This window comes from Nuphar pumila, chromosome 12, assembly GCF_984573655.1.
Source record: "Nuphar pumila chromosome 12, dmNupPumi1.hap1.1, whole genome shotgun sequence".
Classification (NCBI taxonomy): Eukaryota; Viridiplantae; Streptophyta; class Magnoliopsida; order Nymphaeales; family Nymphaeaceae; genus Nuphar; species Nuphar pumila.
Genome location: NC_143260.1, coordinates 49,247,861 through 49,268,676, shown reverse-complemented (window position 1 = coordinate 49,268,676; position 20,816 = coordinate 49,247,861). Strand labels below are relative to the sequence as shown.

The 20,816-nt window shown below is 38.0% G+C and overlaps 1 pseudogene; it reads right to left on the bottom strand.

The window, feature by feature from the left end:
• Positions 1-5,909: 5,909 nt before the first annotated feature.
• Positions 5,910-19,877, bottom strand: LOC149820885 (transmembrane 9 superfamily member 12 pseudogene; annotated as a pseudogene).
• Positions 19,878-20,816: the final 939 nt, after the last annotated feature.

The window sequence follows — 20,816 nt, the reverse complement described above, 5'->3', positions numbered from 1 at the left end:
AAGGAAGAAGACGATAGTTACTTACCTAAGTTTTGCAGAAACCCTGAAGGAGGGAGGGAAGGAAGGCTTTCCTTCTGCTTCTACTACAGAGGAGGAGGAACGAATGGTTTGAATCTCCTACGGTAGGGTCGACTTCTACCAGTCGATGGGGAAGAAAACTAAAAATATATGCAGAGAGGGGAGAAGAATAATACGAGTAAGAGGAAAAGGGAAGGAAAAAAAAAGGCGATGGAGAGGTGAAAACGATGCTGGAAGAAGAGGGGTGAGGGGGTGAAACGCGGTGCCCTAGGGTTTCCTTGTCATGCCCCTCTTAAGGAGGAGGGCGAAGGTTCAGGAAGGCTGAGAGTGAGAGTGAGAGAGGGAGGGCGGCGCTGTTTTCGCCATCTCCCCTCTTGCGAAGGGTTCCCAATGAGAAAACCCTAAAGGGGATTTTCAATGGGAGCCCTTTATTTTTAAGATTTTTCTAAAAAGGAGGGCTCCTTTTGAGAGTTTTCTAAAAGGTGATTTTTCATAAAAAGCAATTTTCAAAAGGTTTTTTTTTAGAAAAAGGGTATTGTTAAAAAGGAGGTTTTTCTAAACTATATATTTTTTTCTTTTTATTTTATTATTTTTTTGTTCTTTTCTTCATTTTCTATATTTTTTGATATTTTTGGAATAAAATCTTAAAATTTACAGAAAAACAAGGATTTAAAAAAAAGAAATTTTGTATTTTTGAGAAATATTTACAAAAGTATTTTTCTGAGAATTTCAGACCATTTCTGAGAAAATTCTTCAGAATAATGGGTTTGGTTCCAAGTTTTGAGAAAACGTTCGAGTTTTGAAACTCGAATCGAGAAATACAACGCAATGGATCCATACGGAGGTCGGAGGGACTGTCCGAGCTATTTAAAAACTAATTTTGGTATTTTCTGTAATTTTAATTAAAAAGTTGGACAATAAGACTCAGATTTTGAATCTGGACAATGGATCTGGATCCGAAATCGAGTCAAACATATAAAATGAATTTAATTTTAGTAAAACTTGAGAAATGAACTGGAATTTAGATTTAAAAGTGGCTCAATTGCTTAGAAAATGATATCAGGGGCAAAAAAGGGATATTTACAATATTTTGAAAAATTTGGGGTGTTCACACAAATCCATCCCCTGCTGTTGGAATATCCTCCGCGGTCTTCAATAAACATTCAGATGCATCATCTTGAGAATATCATGAAGACCAAAGTGTCATGATGATGCACATTTTAGTTTCATGATCGCCCTTCATGATATTTCAATGGTTGCTCATAGAAGTTCATTCTTTTTTTTAGGATTTTGTGGAAGTTTATTATCATCTTGTTCATTTATTCCTCTAGATTTCATTGGCTGTGTGTTATACTTCTTTTAACATTATAGACTGATTACAGATCTCATTGTTCCAAATCCAAGGTATCTTTATTAATTTTAACTCCCTGCACTTCATTCTGTCTCTAATAACATTATTAGCATATTACTCATATACGTGCCTATTTATTGAGTGCACATACACCTGAACTCTTAAGCTGATGAATCCACTTCATATATATTCAGTAAATTTCCAAGAGCTGCTGAAGATCGGTATGTATTCGTCTGGGTGTTAAACCTGAACCTAAGCTACTATGTTTCAGTGATCCAGGTTATCTACATCAAATTCGTTTTACACAGATTTGACATTTTCTATAATTTAAATTTTGCATTTTGATGTATTTAATTATGTTGTTCTACAGGTTACAACTCATCAACATCTTGTCTTACTACTTCATTAGCATATAGTTTCCCTTTTTTTTTTACTCCATAATTATCTCCTTTTTAACCTTGTACATACAAACCCACTGTACCAAGTTTACACCCAACATATGTCACCCGTGCTGCTCACGTTCCTTGTTGTAAGGCATCTGTACACCAACCTACATAGTCGCCATTTTGGCACCTCATCAGCTATACCCCATGGCTTAGGAACTCCTTGTTTTATATTGTCCAGCCATCCGCAGTTACTCTCTTTTCATGCACTTACAGTCATACTCAGTGCTTAAAGCACTGTTGTATAGTCACTTGGAGAGCAGTATGGCCCCCTTTGGTGGCTATCTGTGGTAGTGTTGGATACTACTACAATGTTGTCCCATCATCCTCTATTTGTTGTACCTCTTGTCTTCACAGTAGCAACACTCCTGCACTTTAGCATCCACTTACGTTCACTTATCATTCACTTAAAACCATGGTTTCACAGCATATTTCTTGCATTTCTATAGCATATACCCTTAGCAACCCCTATGATTGCTATGCTCTACCTGTTACACAAAAGCCACTGATATCTCTGGTTTTATGCCTTCTTTCCTATAATACAGCCTCAGCTACTGCCATCACTCATACCTATTACATCCATCTATTGTGTATATCCGACTGTATATATTCTAAAGTCTGTAATTAGCTTAGGATGTGCATTCAATATTTACCATTACTATTAGATTAGGACATCATATATATGTTTGTATTCATTTTAGCTTATTGTATCACTCCACCCTATATTTTCTCATCATCATAAGTAGCTTATGCAGGTATACCTTTCCCATTAGTATTTAGGCATCATCATGCATGCTCTAGCTTCTTAATTTCTTCTTAGACTTTATATTCTATCTCACACTAACCCTGTTTCGCAGAAAATATGTAGAGAAGTGCTACTTGTTCTTAGGGTAGGATTTTTGATTTCCATCGAAAAGTGTAATAATTAGATTATAAATGAGAATTTACATTTCCAGCTTTAGGTAGAATGAATGAGCATTGTAAATATCATGAATTACTTGTTTTCATGCTTCTTACCTTTATTTTCCAAAATCTCACAAATGGGAACACGAATGGCACGCGCACCATTTCGTAAGAGGTAATTAATCCTAAGTTGATGATTTACATCAATGGTCATAGTCAGGATGTAAACAAGACTTAGGAATTTTATCTTTTACGAAATAACACTGGATCCGTTTTCAAAATTCATCATATTTTCCTTAAATATTTTCTCCTTTTATCAGAATTTAACTTAAAATTAACTCAAAATATATACCAATGGCCATAGTCAGGGTATATTGAGAGTTCATTTCATTTTAAATTCTATAAAAGCACCAAATGTATTTCATTCTTCTCTTGAATCTAAATATAGATTATTATATAATACATTCAATGATCATAGTTAAGGATGTATTATATCTTTAATCTTATTTTAATTCATCTAAAGAATGGAATAGCTTTTCAAAATCCAAATTCATTCATCATTTAGGATAAAACTACATCATATTTTCAAAAATTCATTTTCAAAACTTCAAGTGATGTGAATATCTTCTTCAATTCTTGTAAAAATCCAATTCATCTTTTCATTTTCAATTCTATTTCATCTTCAATCTCAAAGTTCAATTTAACTTTGAGACTTCAAATTCATTTTATATTCAAAAACTCCAATTCAAATCAGATTTCAAAGATCAATTTGATTTTGAAATTCCAAATTCATTTTTTTTATTCAATTCAAATCAGATTTCAAAGTTCAATTTAAACTTTTAAATTCTTGCTTCATTTTCTAAATTCCAAATTCAAGCTCCAAATTCAGATCCATTCCATGTTAGGATCCAGAATCTATTTCCACTTTTGGATCTCAGGCTTCGGACTCAAAATCCATCTTAAGGTCCAGAATACAATTCTACCTTTGGATCTCAGACTTCAGATCCAAAATCCATCTTAGGGTCCAGAGTCCAACTCTACATTGGATCTCAGACTCCAGATCCAATTCCATTTTAGGATCCAGAATCCAATTCTACTTTGGATCTTAGACTTCAGATCCAAATCCCTTTTAGGGTCCGGAATCCAACTCTAATTTGGATCTCAAACTTCAGATCCAAATTCCATCTTAGGGTCCAGAGTCCAACTCTATCTTGGATCTCAGATTTCAGATCCTAAATCCGTTTTAAGATCCAGAATCCATTTTAGGATCGGAAGTCCAATTCCATTCCCAATTCTAGATTTCAAATCCAATTTCAAATCTTACCCGAACCTTCTAAATCCGTTTCCATTTTTAAATACCATTTGGATTTCTCAAGTCCATCCTGATTTCAAATTTGAAATTCAATTCCACTTCAAATACTCATTTCCTTCTCTTAATTTTAAGTTTAAAATTCAAAGTCCATTTCTAACTTTGAAACTCCATTTCCTTTCATTTTAGCTTCAAATCATTCTTTTCAAATTCAAAGATTTATTTTCCCAACTCTGATTATTTTAAAAGACTTAGAAGTTCTCTGATCTATCTCAAATTCTAAGTTAGATCCAATCATTTCTTCACTCCATTATCAAGATCATCTCAGAACACTTAGAAATTTTCAAAACCTCTTTCAAAAGAGCATACATCCTTGCATTGCACAAGCATGATTCTTTGTGCATTTAGACTTAGAATAAATTCTTAGATAATATTTAGGCAAAGCAAAAGGCATAAATTCGATCCTTGGTTCTATTACCCCTGGTAAAGGCGCCAGGAACGGTCGAACCTTGTACCGACGAGCGAATCCCGTCTCTCCATTTTCCCGCAAAAATATTTCAAAAACGGAGGCGAGTTAAATTTCTAAATATTTTCAAATTAAGGTCAAGTGAGACCGCGCAAAAGAGTTCCTCTCCTCTTTTTCTTTCTTTTCTTTTCTCTTCTCTCTTTCTTTTCTTTCTTTTACTTTTCTCCCTTCAAAAAGGAGGAAAATAGAGGTTAGAAAAGGAAAAGAGAAGGAAGAGAGAGAAACCACCAAGAGAGGAAAAATTTTGCGATGATCACACTTGTGCTTTTTCGCCCCCCCCCCCCTGCCTCGATCAGTTCGGCAGGGGGCAAGCCCTCTTGCCCTGATGGGTTCTGGTAGAGGGGGCAGCCCCCCTGCTCCGATGGGTTCTGGCAGGAGACAGCCCCCCCTCACCGCCTCTCGCTCTCTCGATCGACTCGTCTCTGCACCCTCTCTCTCGCTGAAGACCCCTGTCAACCCGTTGCCACCTGCAACCTCCCTCCGCCGCCGCCATCGACGATCTCTGGGTACACTCCTCTTCTTCTTCTTCTTCATTTCCCCTTCTCCTTTTCCTTTCTTTTTGTCGGCAGGGGGCGCTGCCCCCTTGTCAACAGGGGGCTCCGCTCCCCTTGTCCCTCTTGTTTTGCCGACAGGGAGCAGAGCTCCCTGTGTCGGCCCACCTTTCCGGCAGGGGCTTTCGTCCCCTGCCTTTTTGTGGATTTTTCGGCAGGGGCAGAGCCCCTGCCTCTTTGTTGTTCTTCCGGCAGGGGACAAATCCCCCTGCCTTCTGCTGTTTTTCTGCAGAGGGTTCTGCCCCCTGCCTCCTGTGGTTTTTTGGCAGGAAGCTTTGCCCCGTGTCCCCATCTTGTTCTTGGCAGGGGGCTTCGCCCCCTGCCTTGTGTTTCCTGGTAGGGGGCGAGCCTCCCCTGCCATTGTTTTGTCTTCGGCAGGGGGCTTCGCCTCACCTACCTTCTTATGTTTCCCGGCAGGGGGCGAGGCCCCCTACCTTCATTTCATTTTTCGGCAGGGGGCTTCGCCCCCCTGCCTTCTTATGCTCCCCGGCAGAGGCGAAGCCCTCTGCATCTCCTTTGTTTTCAGGCAGGGAGCAAAGCCCCTGCCTGTCTCATTTTCAGCAGGGGGTTGCGCTCCCTATCCTGTTTCCGGTTGAGGCAGGTATTATCAAAATTCAAACAGTACCAAGCAGATTGTAAAAGTGACAGCTCGGATCCAGATCCACTCTAAAAAGTAGCCTTTTACATACAGACTGTATAGACCATTGCAGGAGACCTGTCAAGCCAAGTTTCCTAGGAGACTTTCACGAGTTAATTTACGTGCAACATTTCGACAACTAAGGTCAAAATAGTAGTGTGTAGCTTGTATCTAATCAATTTTCATGGATGAGAAGAGGTAATGGACAAAGTAGGAGGAGGTAAGGAATCCAATGGTGCCTGTAGAAAGCATGATGGCGAATGCCATGATCATAGAATAGCCGAGGTACAACATGGCAGAAACAGGACCACTGAGGTTGTTGAGATAAAAAACTAGGTAGTTAATGGAGTAAAGGAACATGCAGAGCGAGACAAAACCAGATGCAAAGAAGGCCTTCCACCACCATCTCCAATCCTCCATGCATAGGTGCATATAGGTGAGCACCAATGATACCTCAGCACAGACAATCACGAGCAAGATTAGTAGAATGAGTAGGAATCCAAAGACATAGTAGAACCTGCCAAGCCAAATCCTAGACATGATGAAGAAGAGTTCGATGAAGAGGGTCCCAAATGGAAGAGTGTCAGCTCCAAGGACAAGGAGCCAAGATGGGTATTTTCTTGCAGGGATTTCTCTGGGAATCTGGTTCGTCCTCACAGGGAATTGGATGTGCTTAGCGCAGGTGCCGAGGAATCCACCCAAGAGCGTTAAGAGCACTAAGATGCAGAACCAGAGGGATAAGAGTGTGAAGTATAATGAGATTGGTATGGCACCAGTGCTTTTGTTTCCCCAGAGGAGGAAATTCAATGCTGTGAGGATGACGAAGATTATTCCTGGAAAGAAGCAGGCCACCGACCATGAAACAAACCTCCAACCTTCAGAATCACTTATGATCATCCTCCAAAGTCAAACAACAACATAACCAGCAACTATTCCAAGGAAGAGGTAGAGAACTATCATTCCAGTCAAGAACATTCCTCTAGAAGCAGGAGACATGAATCCGAGGGCAGTAGACACGATCATGATGACAACCATTCCAGTAATCTGTACTCCATCTCCAACCATCACACAGAGAAGTTTGGAGTGCTCTGGAGCCCTAAATACATCACTCCTGCTTACAGTATTTACTTATCGTCATGCATTGCGTCGAGGCCTTTCGTTGCACTCCTGCTTACAGTCTTTACTTGTTGTCGCACATTGCGTCGTGACCTTTTGTTGCACTCCTGCTTACAGTCTTTAGTTGTCGTCGTGTATTGCGTCGAGGCCTTGCGTTGCACTCCTGCTTACAGTCTTTACTTTGCCATCACGTATTACACAAAGGTTTTGTGTTGCACTCCTGCTTACAGTCTTTACTTTGTCATCACGCATTGCGCAAAGGTTTTGTGTTGCACTCCTGCTTACAGTCTTTACCTTGTCGTCGCGCTTTGTGCCCAGGCTCTTGCTTTTGCATATGTGTTGTTACTGCCTTGCTATTGCAGATGACGCTCAGGTTTTCGCTCATTGCATACGCTTTTGAGGCATCCTCGTGGAGGATGCAAGAGACATCTATCACTCTCTCTCTTGCGATAAGAGTTCAGTTAGGAGCTAGCGATACATCCTTGTCTAAGGAGAGGGATACCTCGCAAGGATCCAGACTCTTCGTGTACGCAGTTCCTGCATAGTAGACTTGAGATTTAGGAAGTTGCACAAAAGCATCAAAGACTGCCCAAATGAAAGCATTTGGAAGGATGTGATTGGCTGGTTTTGTTCATCTATTCGACATATCTCGAGTGATCCCAAATTGGGGTTCGAGCAAACTACTTAGCAGAGGTTCTGTTGAGAAACCCTTTTCCCGTCTATCGAGGCTGGTATCGAGTCATGCGAGGCTTGTAGATACCCTGATAGCGGATGAGATTCTAGAAAATCGCATGCCAAATGTTGGCACAAGCTGCTGGCTGTTTCAAAAGATAAAGAATGTCAAAGTATAGTTTGAGAAGCATTACATCTTTGTGAAACACTTCTGATGAGACTCTTATTGAGGAGCTATACCCCTTTCATCCTAGAGTACTTGTAGTCGTGCACTACACGCTAGTATTGTGATGATCAGATGAGACAGTCATGCGACCTCGAACAATGCTTAATGCACAATGCTGTAATCACATAAAATGACCTCACATTCGCCTTCACAAGCAAGATGCTCGAGTGGTTTAAAGACCACAACATAGAATGGGTCGTTAGTTAAGCAACCCCTAACGCACCCATTCACTTCTTGTTGTCTGTCAAGGGAGAGGACATAGCGGTACAAAACTCCAATGGACAGGTTGTTAATAACCACCCCACGGGCAATGATCCGGCCTCCCCAGTCATTGGAGTTAGGAAAAAGGGGCTACAATAGTTAGCTCAACACTTCTGCAGAAGTTGGATGCATCTGTGGCACTGCTTACCTGCCTTTGGGGAATCCTCTCTCGGCTAAAGTCGTCCTTTTAGGAGCGGACTCAACTAGCTATTCGGGTTATTGAAAATACATAGAATAACAGATGCTCGAACTAGTCTTAGTTGTTTCTACATTTTTTCTGCGTGTACCCGCAGGCCAGTAATATCGAAACATAAAGTCTGTTCACACTGGTTAATTACTTGTTTTACCCCTTGGTCGAACTGCTTGGTGCTTATTATAATGTAGCACTTGTTGGCTTTGCGTCTCTTATGATTGATGTGATTGCATACAGCTAATAATCTACGAACTGGCGACAACTAGGATTGATGTGGCCGCTTGTCTTATAAGCTGCTTACATATTGTGATATAACTGCTGTCGTATGATTGCTTATCATGTATAGCTTATGAATGGCTTGCAATGCAATGGTTCATGCCTTATGATTAATTTAATTACTTGCTGATGGACTGAGTCATTTGATGGTAATTGTATGTATCACGAGCATTGTTATGAGTGCTTGTCTTATTCAGTTGTTTTGTTTGGCTGTCGGATAGAGTTAGTTACTCTTCACCTATAGAATCAGTTGGATTGCCATATATGTGTGTTCTCATGTATCGTTTACACATGCTTTGAAGTCCTATTTGAGGATTGCAATGTTCCTTGTGACAATAATTTGATGCGTAATATTATATGCTTCTGTGTGATATGATTGATGTGCCACGTGATAAGAAATGTTGAGAGTATGCGACAATATGTTCATGGTTCATGGAACTTTATTGAAGGAATGGGTGATCGTGTGTTTTGTTTTACCATGTGAAGTGATATGATGCATATTGCTGATATACATGTTTGTGCTCATATTGGTGGCTACTAACCCCAAGAGCGGTTGATGGTTCAGAGCAGTCGATTGTATTGATGCATGTATCATTGAGTAGGGTGTCTGTTGAGGACCGGATCTTCAAAGGATTATCTGCGAGGGCGTGTATGATCAAGACTAGGTAACCGGCTAGGGTGGTAGATTCTCTGTGAGGATGTACACTGTCCACGAATGGGTAGCCGCAAAGATGGTGAACTTCTGTGAGGAAGTGTATGGCCCAAGACCAGGTATACCATCTAGGGCAGAATTCCTTGTGAGGTTATACATTTTCCATACCAGGTGATCCAGCGTTGAACTTGTTAATTGTAATAGTGGCTATCGACCCTGAGAGCGGTCATTTGTGTTGATGCGTCTATCGCAATGATTTTCATTGCATATGGCATCTGTTGAGGATCGGGTTCCCAAAGGTTTATCTATGGAGTATGTATGATCAAGATCAGGTAACCGGCTAGAGTGGTAGAATCTCTGTGAGGAGGTACATTGTCCAAGAATGGGTAGCCGCAAAGACGGTGAACTTTTGTGAGGAAGTGTATGGTCCAAGACTATGTATACCATCTAGGGCAGAATTCCTTGTGAGGTTATACATTTTCAAGACCTGGTAATCTGGCTAGAGCGGTAGAATCTCTGTGAGGAGGTACACTATCTACAAACGGGTAGCCGCAAAGACGGTGAGCTCCTGCGAGGAAGTGTGTCATCTAAGACCAGGTATACCCTCTAGGGCGGTATTTTCCTGGTGAGGTCGTACTTTTTTCCCAGACCTAGGGATCCGACGTGGATCTCATGATTTTGATTACCATAAAAAGTTATGGTGAGCTGTGATGATCTTCTGAGATTGTTTGAGATAGCCACTTATGAATCTATAGTTTTGGCTTTCTGCTTTAGCATGATTACATGCTGAACCCTGATGTGAAAATCAGATCATTAGCGATGTTAGATCATGATCATGTTTTGGACCTTCTATAGAAGGGTGGGCTTTTTCTAAGAAAATATGATGCCTTAGTGAGTCATAACCGGTGACAGTTGGCTGTGTAAGGCCTTGAGAGATGGGAATAGTTTAAGGTGGTTCAAGACAAAGCGTTTGTTAGAAGTAGTGAGACCGACAAACAACGACCTGATAATGATTAGATGCAGAGACCCCATTCTAGGAACGAGAACAAGCTTGTTGTGTGGTAGTTCATAGCTTACGATCAAATGAATCGTCTTGTTATATTTTGACAGTTGTGATGCTTACTTGTTTTGAATCGCTTACCCGCTTGCACCGCTTACCTGCTTGCACTACTTACCTGATTAATTGCATATCTGCTTTAAACTGCTTAGCATACTGAATTAAATGTACTTAATTCAGTTTCCTGTAGTCTCTCTTATGCACCTACTATTTTTTCGCGAAACTAACCCATTCTATGGGTACATGTGATGATTAGGTACACCATGAGCGATGGCGCGATGACAAGATGACTTCAAGACTTCTTCTTCCTACTCTTAGCTCGCGTCCTGAACATTTTGGGTTTGTAACGGATTTTCCTTGGGATATCTGAATTTTGTGAGTTTTGGTTCTTTTGGCTAACGTGCCCAAAGTTGCCAGCTTGCCTTCTTAATTAACAAAAGAATAGTCTTCTGCCGATTTTATGAACAAACTCTGGAGGAAAGAGATTTTTTCTAGTCTCTTGCCTGTTTTTTGAAAGGTTCGCAAGTTTGAAATTTTGGGGCGTTACATGCGGTCCTTCATTTCTATAGTACAACAACAACAACAACTACGCCTTCATCCCAAAACAATTGGGGTCAGCAATATGAACCAAAAAAGAAAATCATTCTGGGTCTTCCACATGAATCCTTCTCCTCTAATCATTTCTATCCAATGTCATGTCCTCGGTGAGGTTCAAAGCATTCATATCCTTTCCTATCATCTCCATCCATGTCTTCCTAGGCCTACCCCGACCTCTTTTAACTAATATATTTTCCCATTTCTCCATCCTTCTAACTAGAGCATCTTTAGGCCTTCGCCGAATATGTCCAAACCACCGTAAACGATTCTCTCTCATCTTATTTTGAATGGGTGCAATGCCTACCTTCTTACGTATCTCCTCGTTCCGAAACTTATCTTTTATTGTATTTCCACACATCCATCTAAGCATACGCATCTCAGCTACACTCATTTTTTGAATATGATGTCTCTTGGCAGCCCAACATTCCGTACCATATAGTAAAGCAGGCCTAATAGTCGTCCTATAAAACTTTGCCTTCAACTACAATGGCATTCTACGATCGCACAACACTCCAGTTGCACTTTTTCATTTCATCCACCCAACCTTTATCCTATGATTTACATCTCCATCAATTTCCATACTTTTGAATGATAGATCTCAAATATTTGAAACAATCATCCACCAGTATTTCTTGCTCACCACGCTTCACTACACTCCCATCACTACTTCGTTGCTTACTAAACCGACATTCCATATATTCTGTCTTACTCTTACTAAACATAAAACCTCTTGCTTCCAATGTTTGTCTCTATAATTCTAACTTAGCATTAACCCCAGCTCTAGACTCATCAATCAAAACAATATCATCAGCAAACAACATACACCACGACACATTTTCTTGAATTGATCTCGTAAGCTCATCCATCACTATAGCAAATAGGAAATGACTTAAAAGCAGATCCTTCATTTCTATAGTAGTTTATCAAAAATTACTACAGCTGTAATTTTTCACAGTGGCTCACAAAGAACCACTGCGGTCTTTCTTTTCTATAGTAGTTCATCAGAAAGTGCTATAGTTGTAACCCTTCACAGTGGTTCAAAAAGAACCATTGTGGTCCTTCATTTCTATAGTAGTTCATCAAGGAACTACTATAATCGTGGTCTTTCACAGTGGTTCACAATGAATCATTGTGGTCTTTCATTTCCATAGTAGTTCATCATTAGCTACTATGGCTATTTCCTTTCATGATGGCTCATCCTGGACCATTGTGGCTCTTGAGTTCATCCATTGCATGTACCTTTCTCATTTAGCATGAGTATAGCATCTTACATTAGAATAGGTATAATCACATGCATTTTTGCTTTCAATGTAGTATTTTCTTCAATATTTTGCATTTTACTTTGTACTAAGTCATTTCTTTGCAGGGAAATCATGAAAACTTATATTACTTTCCTAGATTAGAGGTTTTATTATTTTAAATGTCAATTGCAAGGATGTAATAGCTAGATATTAATGAGAATTTTCCATTTCCAGCTTTAGATTAGAATGTATGAACATACAAATATCATAAATTGCTTGTTTCATATCATTTTCTCTTTTATTTCAAAAAATCACAAATGGGAACACGAATGGCACATGCACCATTCTAATAAAAGGTGATTAAATCCTAAGTTGATGATTTGCATCAATGGACATAGTCAAGGTGTGAACAAAACTTAGGATCTTCATCTTTTATGGAATAATATTGGATCCACACTGGGTCTGTTTTAAAAAATCATCATATTTTTCTAAATATTTTCTTCCATTATCAGAGTTTAATTTAAAATTAACTCAAAATTTATATCAATGGCCATAGTCAGGATATATTAAGAGTTAATTTCATTTTAAACTCTATAAAGGCACCAAAATGTATTTCATTCTTCACTTGAATTTAAATATGATTATTATATAATAGATTTTATGACCATAGTCAGAAATATATTATATGTTCAATCTTATTTCAATTCACTTAAAGAATAGAATATGCTTTTCAAAACCAAATTTCAAATTCTTTTAAATTCATTCATCATTTAGGATAAAATTATATCATATTTTCAAAATTCTTTTCATATTATTTCAAAATCCAAGTGATTTTGAGATAAATTTTCAAATATCTTCTTCACTTCTTAAATCAATCTTCAAATTCTTATAAATTCAAATTCTTCTTTCTATTCTCAAAATTCTATCTTATTTCAAAGATTCAAACTTCAATTTCAAAGTTCAATTTGACTTTGAAATTTCAAATTCATTTTTATATTCAAAATTCAATTTCTAATTCAAATCAAATTTCAAAGTTCAATTCAACTTTGAAATTCCAAGTTCATTTGCCAGATTCAATTTCAAATTCAATTTAATATTTCAGATCAAATTTCAAAGTTCAATTTAACTTTGAAATTCCCAGATTCATCATTTGATTTCAAAAATTCCAGTTTTAAAATCAAGTTTTATTTTTTATTCTTCACTTTAGGCTCCCAAATCTTCCGGATCATCTTCTAATTTCAGAATTCAAGTCTGAATTCAAGATTTATTCTTTATTTCTCAAAATTCCAAAAAATCTAAGTCTTAAATCAGACTTTAAAAAATTAAAACTTAGTACACTCTGAAAATCGATTTTTCCTAAAATTTATCCTCCTTTTCAATTTCAAAATCGATTTAGGATTTCTTAGATCCAATTTTGAATTCTATCTGGATTTTCAAAATCCAGATCTATCTTCAAATCCCATATGGATTTCCAAAATCGAGGTCCATCTTCTAAATCCATATTGGATTCCAGATCTTGGATCCAGCTTATCTTAGGATTCCAGACTTTAAATCCCATTCCACCTTGGATTCAGATTTTCAAATCGAATCTCATTTTGGATTCCAGATTGCAAGATCCAATTCCATCTTGCATTCCAGATTTCGGATTCAATTCCATCTAGGATTTCAGATTTCAAATCTCATTCCATCTAGGACTCCAGACTTTAGATCCAATTCCATGTAGGATTCCAGATTTTGGATCAAATTCTATCTAGGATTCCAGATTTCAAACCCAGTTTCATTTCCAATTCCTATTTCCAAACCATTTTTCAAATCTATTTCTTAAGTCTAAATCCAAATTCAATTCCTCTTTCAGATTCTGAAATTAAGAATTGCTTTTTCAGAATCGATCCATTCAAATTCAAAGTCCATTTTGACTTTGAAACTCCATTTTTTTCAAGATTCTATCTCAAATTCCCAAATCTCCTTTTCTTGTTATTTCTTCAAATTCAAAATCCATTTTTCTAAAAAAACTCTGATCATTCCAAGACTTATAATTTCAAAGTCTCTTCTTCCAGACCCATTTTCAAGTTCTAAGTTAGATTCAAAATCTAACCTTTTTTTTTTAAATCAATTTCAACCCTTTAAATCATTTCTTCACTACATTATCAAATTTATTTCAGAGTCACTTGGAAAATCCCAACATTTCTAAACTATTTTCTCAAAAGCATACATCTTTGCATTTGCATTGCACAAGCATGATTCTTTGTGCATTTTAGAGTTAGAATAAACTCTTAGACAATATTTAGGCAAAACAAAAAGGCATAAATTCAATCCTTGGTTTGATTACCCCTGGTAAAGGCGCCAGGAACGGTCGAACCTCGTACCGACGAGCGAATCCCGTCTTTCCATTTTCCCATAAATTTTCAAAATACGGAGGCGAGTAATTTTAAAACATTTCCAAAATTATGGTCAAGTGAGACCTTTGCAAAAGAGTTCCTCTCTCTTCTTTCTTTTCTTTTCTCTCTTCTTTTCTATCTTTTATTTTCTCCTTCAAAAAGGGAAATAGAGACTAGAAAAGAAAAGAGAAGGAAGAGAAGTAAAGGGGATTTTTTTTTTGCAATGATCACAGAAGTTGGCGACCGTGATGGGACTCATCTTCGTTCAGTCGACTTTTTGCCTTTTGCTTTGCTCTGATATTGTCTAAGTCTTTATTTTTCAAATGTCAGCTTCATTTTCCATGCAAACCTTAGGAACTTAGACTTTGTCCTAGCTGACATAATGCATATAGGAATTAGGTATGGTTTGGTAGGACCATATTGAGGAGATTATTCTATGCTCACTTAGACTTAGTGATCATGCATATATTTAGGGTTTATTTCATATTAAAATATGCATGATTTTATGAGAAAATATATTAAAAACCCAATTTTATGCTAGTTTTGAGTAAATGTGTTAAAATGATAAAAAAATAGAAAATGCCTGAAAATTAGTTTTATTTTGTAATTTAGAGTATATATTAGTGATTGTCATTAATACAGAAGGTCTAATTCTGAAAATAAAAAAAAATTAGAGTTAGAATAGTTTTTTATAAAATATAGTGAATTTGAGGTATTTTGTAAATAAGTTTTCTTTAGGAGAGGTTTCAAAATGAAATTTTCAGAAAAGAGAAGGACTTATGGAAAATGTTCAAAATTTATAAATATGATATGTAGGGTTTGAGAGGAGGGTCTTCCCCCTTTGTCAGAACCCTCTCTTCTTCCCCCTCCTCTCAACTTCCTTCTTGCCTCTTCTTTTCCTTCTCCCTTTTTCTCTCATCTTTCCTCTTCCGGTAGAGACAATCAACACGGCGACGGCGTAAGGGTGGAAGTCCACCTCTTTTCTCAACCCAGTCTACAGTAAGTCTTTCATCTTCATCTTATTCCCTCCTCTTCTCCTTCTTCTTCTCTTCTTCTTTAGTCTTTTCTCTGGTTATCTGAGTTAGCATAGATACTTTTGATTTCTGTAACAACATCATCATCATCGTCATTTGCTTTCACGATTTCATTAGCTTCAACTCTGCTTTTGTAGCAGCATCAACATCTAATTCCTTTAATCTGCATATAGAATGTCTGATTTTCGTTAAAATTTGCATTATGAATGTAGGCATTTTGAATTCATTTCTGCTTAAGTTTCATTGAAGCATCAATGCATTGTTTGAATAAGTATTCGATCATATGTTGTTTCCTAACTCAGAATCTGATCGGATTGTTTTTTTTTTGTTTCTTCTATTTGTTTCATTGCATTAACAATTTTTCTATAGCATTAACATTTTAATTTTTTTTTTGTTTTTGTTGTTCATCGTAATATCATTGATCTGCATAGCATATAGCCGATCCAAATCTGAATAGGAATTCAGATCACGTTCAAATCCGCTGGTGTCCTCCTGTCGTAATTCACATTGCATTTGCCGGCACCACTACAGTCGCCGGCACCACTACAGTCGCCAGAATCACCTTCAGTCAACCAGAATCGCACTTCAATCCATCTTCATCTGACGAATTCTTGTAATCCACCATGAAGATTGTCATAGGACCAGCATCTGACCCAACATCTCTGCATCCACTAGAATAGAATAGATCAGATATGAATAAAGAGAGATCAGATCTATTCGATCGTTCCCTTTTGCTGGCCGGAATCCACTCTACTTTGCCGAAATCCTTTTTCTTCACAGTGAAAATCCGTTTCACGGTGGAATGGTTCAATTGTTTGATTTCTGGATTGAATATCTGATTTCAATTGATCGATTACTATTTGATTTCTATCAACTATTTGAATTTTTGAGTTTTGATCGGTTGTATTTGAACTCTGGTGACTGATTTTATAAAAGCCGATAGAAGGTTTGATTTGTGTTTTGAAAGCATCTCAGTTATCCAGGTCGGATGGAATCATTTGCATTTATCCGGCAATAATCATTTGATTTAAAGGATAATCGATCATCTGATCAATTAATATTTGCAGCATCCGGCTATTCATTGCCGTGAAAGTCAGTGTCTGAGCTGGTTCACGGAAGCTACATTTTCATCCGCCAGAATTCCTGTGCTTGAAATCGGAATCTGCTCCAATCCGCTGGATTAGCACCTCAAAGTTGGTCAGCGCCTCATAGTCGTCGTGAAATCACATTCTGGCGTGTTCTACAACAGAAGTCGGTTTGTGTGAAGGATTATCATTGTATCTGATCGATTTTCATCTATTTCTGGCAATAATTTGATTATCCGGTTATTGGTTGTTGTGTTGTGGATCAGTTAAACTGGATATCTGGATCCAGTTTAAGTACTGAGCTACTATCTCTATTGTTGTTACTATTTTTCGGAATCAATTGGATTCCTGGTGTGATTTCCAGCTGATTGGATCAATGTGATTCACTGATTGTTGATTTCTATTGATTTTTACCAATTGTTAATTGTTGATCTTTATATTTTTACTGATTTTTAACTACTGATTTTCACTGGTTTTTATTGTTTTGAGTAATAATGTTAGATGTTAGTTAGGAAATTAGTTAAGTTGTTAGTTAATTGAAATAATTAGCATTGACTTAGTGAGTTGTAAATAGTTAGCATCAGTTTACTTAGGTGTTTAGTATTAGATCTTTACATTAGTGTTTAGCATTTAGTTTAGTAGCATTTGATTCATTAGCATGTGCTTGATTTAACATTTTGCAATTAGACTACTTAATTGATTTGAAATAATTTGCAATTAATATAGTTTTACTTGTCATTTAGAGTTCTTTCATAATTTTTAGCATTTAGTTAGTATATTTTGTTTAGTATAGTTTCTACTTCTCTCTCTTGTGCTGCTCGTGTTCTTTTGATTTGTGCAAGATTGCATAGGAGTGGAGCGGAAGTGATCAAGTGACACAGAAGCACAAGAGTAGAAGATTTTTGTTTTTATTTTAGAATTAAGAATTTAATTATGGGTTTGAAAACATATCTTTTAAACCCTCTGCGTAGGGTATTCATTCAGTGTAATAAGTAGTTAATTAGATTTCTTTTCTTTGCATACTATTTTTCTCATTTCGGCAATAAAGAATAGCTTAGTTGTTTGTTTGAATACGAAATATTCTCGTTCCCTGAGTTCGACCCGGTCTCTATCACTAGTGAGAACCGATTTTTATTATTTGATGTCTGGTTTTCACATGCTTTTTATTTAAAAATCTTTTCAAAACTACAACAATTTCAAAAAATAAAGACAAAATTTTTGGCGTCGTTGCCGGGGAACTGCGAAATACAAGTATTTACTTTATTGCCTAGTGTTTGCTTTTTGCATTTAGGATTAGAACCACGTGTGTGCATATCGTAGAGACGAGCTTACTTTTTCTGCACAGCCCACCCACTAGGATCCCCTTAGAGGTGACTGTGTACGATTGGTATTGTACACATAGATTCCATTTTTTTTGCATAATCCCTATTGTGTGCAACTGCGTGGTGTGTGTATTTCTCATTTTTTTTAGTTTACTCGCTTTATGGTTTATATGGTTTGGCCGCTAGTGCGTTAGTTAGGTAGAAAACCAAAATTAGGATGTGTGCTACAAAGGTCTACTTCAAGGTGTATGCAAGGGCGATGCTCGCTTGACCCCGAGCTGGTAGAACCAATTGAGGACCCAAAGTTACTTATTAGGAGAGCCCAGAGAACTGCAACCATGGCTGAGAATCAACAGATTACTCATCTTCTTAGGGAGTATTTCATGCCAAACACATACACTCCTGCCTCCTGCATCACGAGACCTGATGTAGGAGCGAACCATTTTGAGATAAAGATCAGTGTGATCCAGATTCTACCTTCGTTTTATGGCCTTAGCAATGAAAACCCATATCATCATCTTGACGAATTTCTTGAGATTTGCTCAACAGTGTGAATCAACAACTTTGGAGACAATGCTATGAGGTTAACCCTGTTTCCCTTCTCTCTGAAGAATAAAGCCAAGCATTGGCTGAAGGCGTTAGATACAGTTCGAATTACCACGTGGGAACATATGCAAAGGGAATTTTTAAAAAAATATTTCCCAATCGGTAAGATGAACCAGTATCAAAAGTCTATCACCAGCTTTTCGTAAATAGAGGGGGAAATGTTTCACGAGACTTGGGAGAGGATGAAGGATCTTCTCCGCAAGTGTCTCCACCACCAGGTGCCTCGTTGGCAACTAGTGCAATATTTCTATGACGGTCTTACTGAGAAGAACCCTCAAATGGTTGATTCATCGTGTGGGGGCACCTTCATGCTCAAGAGTGAGGATGAGGCTTGGTCTTTATTTGAGACTTTGAGTGAAAACACGATGCATCATGCTTTGTCTTCACGGCTCGATAGGACAACACAATTGTCTAGTGGTCCTAGAAAAGTTGAGATTTCTGAAGTTGGGTCTGAGTTAGATTTGCGTACCAAGGTTGACCAGTTGAATAAGAAGTTAGATCAATTCCTAGCAAACTCTTCGAGAAGTCCAGTAGGAAGAGTGTGCAAGCTTTGTGCTAGCCCTACACACTGTGTTTCTGATTGTCCGGCAGCGCCGCTATATCCTGAATTCGTTCAGGAGCTGGTGAATGCTGCCCAAGGTTTCGCTAGACCCATGCCTGATTCATTTACACCATCATATAGCCCAGGTTGGCAAAACCATTCCATTTCCTCATCCCATCAGCCCTCCCAGACACAGTATAGACACAGTAACCCTTCACAAGGTTACTCGCATCCCATTTTTCCACAGGTTCATCCCCAGTCTAGACTACCTTCTCCTCAAGAGCCCACTTCGAGTCCATCATTCCAGGAGAATATGTTAGAGGCTTTTTTTGATATCAAGGCCACTTTTTGCTCCCATACGCAGTCAATAGCCAAGCTAGAGACTCAAGTGGGACAGTTAGCTCAAACACTGAGTAGACAAAGCCAGGGGAACTTTCATAGTCAGTCTGTTGTCTCATCCAAGGGAGAGGATTCTATCTCATTTGACTTGCATTCCACTGATTCACACCATGCGTAAGTCAAAGTTATTACATCCCTTCAGTATGGGAAGGTGTGTCACCCCACTCAGGAATCGACTCATGAGCCCCATATAATTTCCACTGACGAGTCGATCTCCTTCATTAGGCCCCAGGAGAAGAGGCAAGGCCCACAACATGCATTATCATCATATATTCAATGAGCCCCAGTCTCTCAGTCATTCAGACCACAGATTGCTTTTAGCAAACAAGAGGTGCAGATGCAAAGGATGCTTGACTTGGTCAAGCTGGATCATAACCACCCCTTGTTTAATGCTACATTTCATGATAGTCAATTGGTCCCACTCTCCTTTTGCGAGTAGTCTCTCAAAGGAAACTAACCTTTGTTCTTCCTGTAGAGAGTCATGATATTACTTTTAGGGGTCAAGTGGGCAGAAACACGGTGCGCAGTGTCACAGATGACACTCTTTTTTATAGAGAGCCCGATTGAGTGAGACTTCATGTCCATTGATCTCATGGATGATAAAGGATTCTTCCAGAGATCCGTTTGGCTGAGGACGTAAAACTTAGCGCTTTATGGGAGGCAACCCATATTTATGATGTACCATTAGTAGCTTTAATATTTTCCTATTTTTTAGGTAGTTTTTCTTCATGTGCGTCAAGCCTAGATCATGTATGCATTGTATTCTTTTGCATATTTCTATGAGTTGTAAACTGTGAGACAGGTGAAACCTATGCAGAGTCATTCGCATGTCGTATCAGGTAAGGTTCCACAGTGTGGATCAGGTGACCTCTACCATTTTCTCTCATTCATTTCGTTCTCATATGCATTCACTTAGTTTCATGCAAGCATGGGGGAGTGCCACTGAGAACAATGTCATTCAAGCATGGGGGAGGATGTAGTTGGCACACCCAAATTTTTTCTGTCTTAGTACTTGCACTTTTGATGACAACTCATAAAAATTGGGCTTTTAAGGAGCGAGTTTGAACTTATATGACTGCTTTGCAACATCTAATGTTTTTAGAGAATTTTTAAGCCCCACAAAAAAACTTTTTCTGACACGGATCTAGAAAACCATGGTTGTTTATGTGGATTTCAAAGAAATGGCGATAGATGCATGTTAGAGTTTATTTTGAAAAATCTTTACATGTGGCTAAGAGCAACAATTATTGATGCTCTTGTTTCTTGCATCTAAAGATAAACAATATTGCTATTATGGAAATTCTCATGTCTTCTTAATATATCTCTTTTGAGATCCCAAAGGTGGGCGAAATCCATACCAGGAAATCCTGCTATATTATGGCGTTAACTGTAACAAAGACTGTCTGAGTACAAACGTGTGAG